Source organism: Trachymyrmex septentrionalis, unplaced genomic scaffold, assembly GCF_001594115.1.
Source record: "Trachymyrmex septentrionalis isolate Tsep2-gDNA-1 unplaced genomic scaffold, Tsep1.0 scaffold123, whole genome shotgun sequence".
In the NCBI taxonomy this organism is placed as follows: Eukaryota; Metazoa; Arthropoda; class Insecta; order Hymenoptera; family Formicidae; genus Trachymyrmex; species Trachymyrmex septentrionalis.
In genome coordinates, this window is record NW_017304363.1 from 163,252 (window position 1) to 174,110 (window position 10,859).

The following is a 10,859-nucleotide window of genomic DNA, read 5'->3' on the forward strand; positions in this document are numbered from 1 at the left end:
TCACGTGCACGCCGAGAGTATTAGAGCGAAGAAACCCGATGTGAAATCGGCTTAAGGGTTCAGCTGCAAAGTAATGTTCTACTGTCTTGGACAATACTTGTGACTGAAAAAGACGCAGTATAATGTTTAAGTTATACGAATGCAACGACTTCTTATGTTATCTGGATGAAAATGTCATCGATTTTATCGCACGTAGACTATTTCTTTCGTACATATCTTGTTATTTTCGGCATATGTTAGAGAAAAACAAGAAGAAAACAGATAATGATATATATAATTTAAACTTTTATTATGAAAAATAATGAAACACTTTTGAAAATGTGTTGCGCAATGGCAAAATTATTTTCAAGAAGAAAGATCTTTTCACATTGCAATAATTTAACATGGAATAGGATCTGAATGAAGAAGCGGTAATAAAGGTTTTTATTACCGCGTTTCAGTAGCCATTAGTGGTAATTATTGTATTTCTGGAAGGCTTTACGAACAATGCTTGCTTGTCCATGATGAAATAATTATTCGAAAGCAAAGAGTGTCGTGCGGACGACTTCCCATTTTCACCTTGCGACTTTTGTGTAGTCATTAATTTTTGTTCCGACTCTTTTTAATCTACAAACTATCTATTATATACTTTAGATTATTGCACCAGCCAAGGAATACCGAACCGTTACGTGATGTCTTTGGTGAAGAATTACGATTCGGTTGTGGATATAACTTTGGTAAGAATTTTATGTTATCTTAATCTTACAGATATTATGATAACATATCGCGAATTAATTTGACACATTAATAGTTTCGATAAGCAGCATAAGAGCCAAATGTCGAGTATACTTTAAAGTTTAAGCATTCGTTAGTGCCGCTTTCATGATTCGCATTAATATTTCGTCAATAAATCGTTCGACTGATAGCGTGCCGTTTCGAAGGAAGATGAAGAGAAAAAAAAAAAAAACACGAAAGAAAAAGGAAGAAAGTGAGAGAGGCGAATTTTTACTCACGCCATAATTTCTCCGTTTGCTTTTAGCGCGGTCGTATGTCAAACTGTTTGATACGCAAAAGAACGGGAGCTTTTCCCGATTGTACGTACATTGCCAGCCGCGGTTCCGCTGGTTTAATCTTTTCAGCGTGACGACGTAACGGTACAGTGCGTGCCATCAATGACTATGCTGTGTCGAGTGACGCTCTCGCGTAACGTCGCATATACGAGATGTATATGCGACGCAATGTTGCCAAAATCATGTTTGCTATTGTATGTTAATTGTATGGAATAAAATGAGAACGAAATCGTGCAAATCATGATCACATAACGCAGCACAACGTGATGCACTCGCGAAAAAATGTGTCAGACTTTGGTAAATATGCTATAGGATTTAATTGCGCTATATATTACTGTATGCGATAATAAATATAGTTTAATAAATATTAAACTATATAAATATCAAACTAAACAAATGCCATAAATTTACAGTTTTTCAGTATATTAACATCTTTTTAACAGGGTGCCTAATTGAGTATCAAATAATTGAGTATCAAAATAGCTTGTCAATTTAATTCGTGATATTACTGCAATAGTTTAATTGCGTTTATAAATCCGAAAAATCAATTTGGCGCGCAGTGTGAATGACTAAATATGATATATATGCATGTACATGTATATATAGTATAAGATACCTGAACCGAATTAAGCCTAGGCACTAAATAAGGCTCACTTTTAAATTTATTATTTTAAAACTCGCCTGCAGTATATGCTTAAAAGATGTGTCATAGGAAGTAGATAAAAAAGAATTAGAATCGGTAGCAACACGTTTGTTTAATACAAGAAAACTGGTACGTATGAGCCTAGTATGAGCCATTTTGATAACAATCCGCTGCAAACAATTCACCAGTATACAATGTTTCATAATTTGTTATAATTTATTATAATATTATTCAACTTCCTAACTGTGGAAAATAACTAATAAATCAATTTTTTGAAATAAGTATAAGTATTTTTTTTGAACAATGTGTACTTATTAAATAAGGCTCATTTATGTGATTATTATTATAGATTTTATTATTTGTTTGTTATGTGTGGAATTTACGCCGGAAAATAACGATTTTTAATACTGCTATCTTTTAAGAAGCCAAAATTGTATTCAAATTGCTAGAAATTTCCAAAGAATAAAAAGTTAATTACAAATAAAATTCAAGATAATTGTAATATTTGAGAGTAGAGTAAGTCCTAAAGAATTTCCTTTCTATGATTAATAATCATTTTAAAACTGATTTAGAAAGAAAATATTTACTTTCTTTGTTATTTTTATTTACTTTTGATTTGGGCCTTATTATATATTCATGTGCATGTAATAAGGTCCAATGTCAGAGTTTAACAAAAAATTTTGTTTTGTCCATTTACACATATTCTATATAAACAATATATTCTACCTTTGGGAGTGAATGAAATAAAGATTTGATTTTCACTTAGTTTATTTCAATATCTCCATAAATAAAATTAAAAAAAAAAAATAAATAAATTAGGTGGGCTTCATTCGGCTCAGGTATCTTATAGTAATTCAGATTGAATTATTCAAGCATTAAAGATCTAGCTTTGATCGTTAGGGCCATTATTTCTATTCCTTATTATTGAATTTTCAAACGCACGATCTAGTAAGATTCTTATTGTATGTAAATATCAGTTTTGTATTTATCATGATGAGTACGTAAAAGATAAACGGTTCACCGAATAAGAAAAACTTTCATTTCTTTTAATACGATAAATTTCAATAATGAGTTATTGTGAGAAATTTAAAATATATCATTCAATCGTAAATTGCTGCGGCTTCTAGTAAGGATAATTCCTACAGTAGTTTCAGGTACTTGTAGTATTTTACTATTCTTACACTTAATATTATATAAATTGTTTTTCAATAATTTCTGGTATCATCATATGTTGGTGTATCTTTCTGCTTTAGTTAAATGACAAAAAAGTGTTGAATTAATTTTTTGACATTGTATTTTATTCGAAATGGGAAAATCGAAAATATTGGAACTTTTATTTGCTTCTATAAGAAATTAGATCGCCTAGAATACCTTATAGTACTTATTTAACGAGCCATCGCCGGGAAAATTTTTTAAAGGAGGTGAATGGTAAGATAGATGAGCCAGTTTCTTTTAACGATCGAAATTTTCAAACGAACCACGAAGCGTCGCTCTATTAACTATACGTTCGTCATCGTTAAAACCTGCGTGGTAAGAAAATCGCATTGTACACAGAGTAGAGAAGTTTGCGCGACTCGCGACGGAATGTTTTGCACCACGAAAGAGTTGTGTAACACGGTATATAACGAATCATGGAAGTAATTACCGCCTTTTCTATAAGCCAAAACACGGTACGTGTGACCCAACTTCTTTGTATGTAAATGAAGTAGCAGTATTTACGACATAAAGTTACGCTGCCTACCTATAGAAACGTTGCTTGAAGGAAAAGATACGTGTAATATCAAGATATGAGTACACGAAAGTATAATCGGCATTTAAGTGCTTTGCTGAGCGATGCCATTATATGAGAATGAGGAGAATGAAAGAAAAGGCAAAAAAAGAAAACGTACTTATGGCGTTGTCATCTTATATGATTTCGTTATTTGTCAGCCACCTTCGTGCTTTGATTATATGTGAGAGGAAGCAAGATGTACATTTTATTCCATTTTGCTGTACGTGACGTGATGTGAGAAACTTTTTATAAAGATTAATTACAAATGAGATACATAGATATCTGTTTTATTGTATATTTAGAGTAACGTGTGAAATAAACTTGGAAATAAAAGTCGCGACTTAAGAATGTCCGAATTAATGATCTCGAAGCTGGAAGCTTGTACATAATATTCTTTATTTTACAAAAATAATTTTCATATGAAGAAATTGCGGTACGTTTATATACGTAAAATTCAACCGTGGCCTTTTGCGGCTCGTAAATTCTAGTCGATGTTATTGCCTTGAAAACAGAACCATTTGAATCATAGAAAGAATCACGCGGCCATACTAAAAAGTGATTCTCACTTGACATACAATAGACTTGAAATGACTAGACGTCAAGCCAGGGCAAAGAAGGATATTTCCATGTCGGAGGAAACTGCGAAGAGGACAAAAAGAGGGAGTAATTAGTTTTAGAAGAAAGTTAGACGATATTCGCGGAGGAGGCAGAGGTAGTAATCAACAAGAATATTCAGAGCCGAACGACCATGTCATAGATTATTGACTTCAGTTTCTTTTCTCATGATTTACGTCTTTCTCTTATCGTTTATTAAAATGTGTATTAATATTTTCTGAAAATTAGGTTCCCCCAATTCCTTGAATCGATGTCGCAATAATGAAGATTTACATTACAAACGAGTTATAACGATTCAGCGATATAAATACAAAAATTTACATAGAATATTATTAAAGTACTAGTTGTTTTTCACACAGCTGTAGGCATTTTATAATTAATTTCAGGAACAAAATGATTTTTATACAAAAAAGTATCGTATGTACATTTATTCATCTTAAACTATTATGGCATTTTGGGTCACATTAAATTTGCAATTATAAAATTATTTGAGATCTCAGTAGCGAAATCAATCTTCTCGAGGAAATGGAAATGCACTTCCCGAGTGCAACGGTGCGCGAGAAAAAAGTCATGTAACAGTATCCTCTGTTACATTGTACCGTACTGAATACTATTATTTTTTACGATGCGTTTGCGCTCCTCCTTTCATAACGCACGCAGGGAAAGTAACGAAAAATCTTATGCGGAAGTTCGCATGCAGTTAAACAAGTTCAATAACATTATGAGCAACAATAACAAAAAGCGAAATGATTGATAAAAAAAAAAAAAAAGGAAAAATCTGACAACAAAAATAAAGGAAATGAATTAAGAGTACATCTGATTGCGAGAATAGTTATTTCTCGCATGGTTGTCTGACGAAATCATTTCCTACTGCTAAAATAATGGAATTGTGTTTCTTTTCATGCTTTCTCTGACGCAATCATTTCCTTGCGATTGCGATGAACATATTTCATAGACCTTCTTCCTACGATGTATGATTGACATCGTAAAAACATCTTTTATATGTTCAAGTATCATCATTATATTTAATTTTGGAATAAGAATATTATATTAGGAACGCAAAAACGAAAAGATCATTAAGACAAGATGCAAAGTTTGATTAATTCAATTTTCTTCTAAAAGTGTGTGTGTGTGTGTGTGTGTGTGTAACCTTAACCGATATTGTAGTTTTAGCATACTTATATCGCTTCTATTAATTTTCTTTTTACCACGATCATAAGATTACTATAATTACGGAGTAAAGCAAAGTAACGAGACACACTTTCTGAATAATAAATTGTCATTATCTGAACAAAAAAGCATTTATTACATATATAGATTCTATATACACGATGGTAATTATGGATTTAGACGTACTACGAGGATATTGTTTCCTCGAAAGTTGCTCACATAACTCGTATGTAACAGATATTTGATTAGCCGTGTTACCGGCGCTACGTGTTTGGTAAAGTGCGCTCTGCTCGGTTCATTTAATTATCTATCTATATATACCCTATAATCTTGATTATATGCAATTTCGCGGATATGCGACACTCGTGAAAGTAGGAAAATTTCTATCACATCGTCCAGTTTAAGGTATATTGATTGAGGAAAATACCATTAAAAATTGGAACATGATTAAAATATGTATGATAATTAATCAGAAAATTAATACTATAAGAATTCTAGATAGATTGAAAGTAGTCTTGAAGAATCACGTAATATATGCGAATGATGTAGACAGATGAGTAGACAGACAGAACGAACGTATGTTATTCTTGGGAGTGTCGGAAGATCCTCTCTCTTTTGATTTACGAAACTCGCGTGACCACTGTTCACATAACTGGTTTTTATCAGTTTATTAGGTTATTACCATTTCCGTACTACACGTGGATACATTGACGTTACTGTATACGGTACCGAGAAAGTTTTCAAGCGTTGCCCTTCGCCGTGAGCGATTTTACGTTCCAAAAAAGTGTCCATGACTTTCCTTGCGCGTCGAAGGTTTCAAGGTGCAATGTTCAGCATACGTCTCTCTCAAGAGACACACACATTTCTCTATATATGCACTGTTAAATAACGATATAGTGTCAAATTTAACTTAATGTGAGTCACCACTGCTCTTATTAAATATATCGTTTTTTACTAAAACGATAATTAAATTTGACACTATATCGTGTCATTTTGACACTACATAGTTATATAATTGACACTGTATAGTGTTATATATAATCATTTTAGTATAAAATAACGATATGATTCAGCATCATATTACAGTAAATAGAAATACAAGAATTGCGAGAAATAAATGTTTATAAATGTATTTTTATAAAATAATTTTTTAAACCTTTGTCTTATTCAAGCTAAAATAAATTTTTGTGATACATTGTTATTATCATTACGGAAACGATGACAATGTTATAATATACTTCGATAAGATTTTCTGATAAAAGTCTAAATCAATAATTCCTCCTTTGTCAGGTACCGTATATTATATCCAATGTAATAGGATTTTTCATGATGACTATTCGCTTTTTATTAAAATATATTTTACAGTGCAAACTTTTTAATATCAATATAAATTGTTATATGGATGCTAAAAAGTTTACAATCTAAATTAATATGTAATACAAAAAACTTGCGCATTAATATTTTTCTAATATTAATACAAATTTTTTGTTATATATGTGTTCTATTGGATTGAATAAACATTATTTATTACATAAAAACTTGTGACATAAAGTAGAGCAGTATAGAATAATATTGTTTTCATGTATAATTCAACAGTAATCGTACACATTATATAAATCGCGATATAATTAATATTATTGAAATTGGATGACGTGCACATTGCAGTGAGATAATTATGAATAGTCTAAATATTTAATTTGATAATTACTACAGGGGGGGGGGATTCTCGTGCTAGTTACACACACATACACGCGCACACACACATACACGCATATCGATATTGAACTATGAACTGTTATATTTATATACATGATATATGTATACTATTATGAACTGTTATATTTATACACATGAAATTACCAAGATTGCAATTGATAGTAACGAACGTTGTCTTAATGATTATCACTTGATTCTTATTTTTATTGTCAAGTCTTAGGATTGACGATTGTTAGTATTATATCTGCTTCATGTAAAATAATTTGCGCACAAATTGCATCATAGATATTTCGAATGATTACTAATGTAACAATTATTTTACATTATTATATTACGATGCATTTTATTAACAAGAATCACTCTCCTTATATTTAATATAATCTAAATTAATATCGCGCATTATACGATTTCCCGATGTTTAATCTAAGAAATGTAAGAAAAATACAACTCTCAACTGTAGTTGGCATTACTCACGTGTTCCGGTGATACGATTCTTCTTCAGTAGTAAAAGATAGAGCTATTCAGTCTGCCGCGATGAGAACACGAAAAATAAATAATGCACGCAAGAAATTGTCGCAATAACGCGATAACGGTCAACGGACCAAGTTATAAATTCACTCGCGTGTCAGGTACACAGAAACAATCGTGTTAGAAATCGGCGACGTTCACCACGGTACTTCAGACCACCGACTGTTTGACCAGTTTGCCGATTGTAAAATGCTACGGAACAGTATCACACCTGGTGAAGAGCGCGGCTGCACGAGTGCCCGGCGTCTTCAACGTGACGCCGGTTCGAAGGAAAACCGCGTTGGTAGCCCCTCTCCATTCCACTTCATCGTAGGTCTTCGTCCGCTACGCGCTTCTTCTCTCTTCCGGTAGTTGGGTCATCACATTTCTCATCGCAAGAGCAGATTTATCTTCAATATCGAATTCTGTTAAAATATTTTTTTACGCACTCGGAGCTTTTCAGGATTACATTCATATTTTCTCTCGTTCGTTAGCCGCAAAGCGGATAGAAAAATAAGATTAGAAATGCACGTATATATTGAATGTGATTGAAAGTTTCTGGTTAAAAGTCGATGCTCGCACCATGTCTATCCGCCGTTAAACAACTGAGAGTGTGCAAAATTGATGTATATATATCTTCGGAGAGGATCCACAGAGCTGATCGCATAACGTTCATTAATCATTAAGGAAAGTGTTGCCCGACTGATTAGGCATCGTTCGCATAATACTATACCGAGGATAGTCTCGGTATTCATTCTCGCTTTGATTTGTGCTTCCCTCATCATCTTGTCTTCCAAACACATATATCATAGATGCTCGTTACGATCGGTCGATCTCAAGATTAGCTTTCACTCGTTCATTATTTTTTAAGTTAAGGTTACTATTATCAGAATCAAATCAATAATGACAAACATGATCATGACAATATTGAACAATCCAAGCATTAACTTGGATTGAATGATTTATTTTTTTTTTATATCGCACTTTGCCATTTATCAATTTTTATCTTTCATTCTTCACGTAATGTGTCGTTTTAACCGTTTCGTTCGTACTGTTATTCCCTTATTGTTATTCAATTCCAGAAAATTACATTTAATTGTGATGCCGATGCACGTAACGGACGTTTTATTGTGTAATATCTGGCATAATCACGTAGTAGTCTGTAAATAATGAAAAGGCCTTAGAATGACAGTGGTGTTCGAAGCTTTTCATTATCCTTTGCTACTTTCTACGTAGTATATATGGGAATAAAGGCGATTCTTCTCTTAAAGTAACAGCAACCTGACGATACCTATGCGCAAGTATTCGATCGCGGAGCTTTTAGTTGTAGCGACGTTGTTAACGCGATAAGCGTTATAATTAAGACGTATAAGTTAAGCTCTCATTATTCACTTATGGTCGAAATATATATTCCTCTAGCCCAGAATTTTTTTAAAGGTCGCGCGAACGGCGGATATGCGTTCATGGAAGCGTAGAAGCGCGGCCGATAAGCGAGATAACGTTCCTCTAGCTCGACGTTACAGTCGGATAAGTCGGAGTTCAACGATGCGTGATAAGTACTTGCTTTACTCCTCTCGCTGACATTCCCAGCTCGACATATGTGCGTGTTCGCAGATAACGAGCGTACGGATATACTTACAGGCTGAGTTGCAGAAAGCGACTATCTACTACTAATGACTCAACCAAGAATCAAACGGTATCGATATACTTATACTCGCATGATCGACGTTCTGATAACATTTGTAAAACGCCACTTCATAAGTGACTGTCATCAACAGAAAGATATTAAAACGGTTACTGATGTTTAAGATTACTATACCATGTCATACTACGTATAATGCTAGGTGAAATTTAGTACATGTTTACAAAGTTATAGTTAATAACAATGCCTTTATGCAATTTATGCGTTTATTATGCGTTTAGCGGCTCTAACGTAGTTTCAAATGTTCGCACACACAAACAACTAACTCTTCGTATGAATAGACGGCTAAGTTAAGACATTAAATTACCCATACATTGATTAATGCTAATCGTAGTTAAATCAATCTTTGCTCATCTGCTATAGCCAAAATTACGAAGACAGAAGATATAAATGAAAAAATTAATGAATTATGATTATAGAATTAACTGACGTTAGTAGGTTTCTTTAGTATATTCTTTGGAATTATTTATTGTATTATAATGTATACATTGGTGTAGTGTATTGAAGTATCAAATAATTTTTATAAGTTAATATAATTGATTGAGAAAGCTTTTCACAAGCTTATATGATGGACAAATGAACGATGGAACTATTCTTGAAAATTAATTTTAAATAGATTTTAATATAAAATAGTCTAATATAAGATATATAATATTATACATACAGGGTGTTACAGAATAATCGCCCCAAATATTTCATGTGCTGGTAGAGAGGATCAAATTGAATCGAAAAGTTCTCTACCATTTTGCAATTTTCGTAATAGTTAATAAGATATTAATTACTAAAAATCGCCGAATACATTGATTTTTTAATAACTTTTACTCAAGTATTAACAACTTTACGGAAAAGTAAGAGGCAAAAATTGTTTATTTTCTTCACATAGAATTCCGAGAATGTTTTCAGAATTTTTTAGTACCACATTTTCTTATGTTGGTAAAAATAGTTGTCAAAAGGGAAATGTAGTGAAGAAAAAGTTGATAAAAAATTTTGAAGAATTTTTGATTCAATTTAGTCTTCTCTACCAGTACATGAAATATTTGGCGATTATTCTGGGACACCCTGTATATAGACTTTATTTAAATTTGAAGCTTAACTACTACTTATATGATAATAAAAATTCCAATAAATAATGATGTCCATCAATGTTTTCAAATTAAAATGGACAAAGAAAAATCGACTTAATTATAAATATTAAAAATAAATTTAGATAGTAATAATTACATAAACATAAAATATATATATATATAAACATAAATTATATAAACATAAAATACTTTCATAAAATAGAAATCGTAAATATCCTATATTTATATATGTAATTTCATTAAAAATTAAAACTTTTTAATTAACGTTTTAAAATGAAAACATTAAAAACAAAATATAAATTATTATACGTATTAAATTTAAATATATTCCATCATGTACATACAGTACATGAAGTATATATCTCAGTATTGAATGATCTTATGGATTGCTGGTACTACAGTATACTAATCAGTGAATGATAATATGATTTCAAAAAGATTCATCAATATTATATAGCACGTGAAAATGTGTAGTGAAAACGTGTACAGCACGCACATTTGATTATTTTAGAAAGCATTGATAATATATACAATTATTTTGTAAAAATACATTTTTTTTTACTATATAACATTTTTTTTCAAATTGATTTTACTAATATTA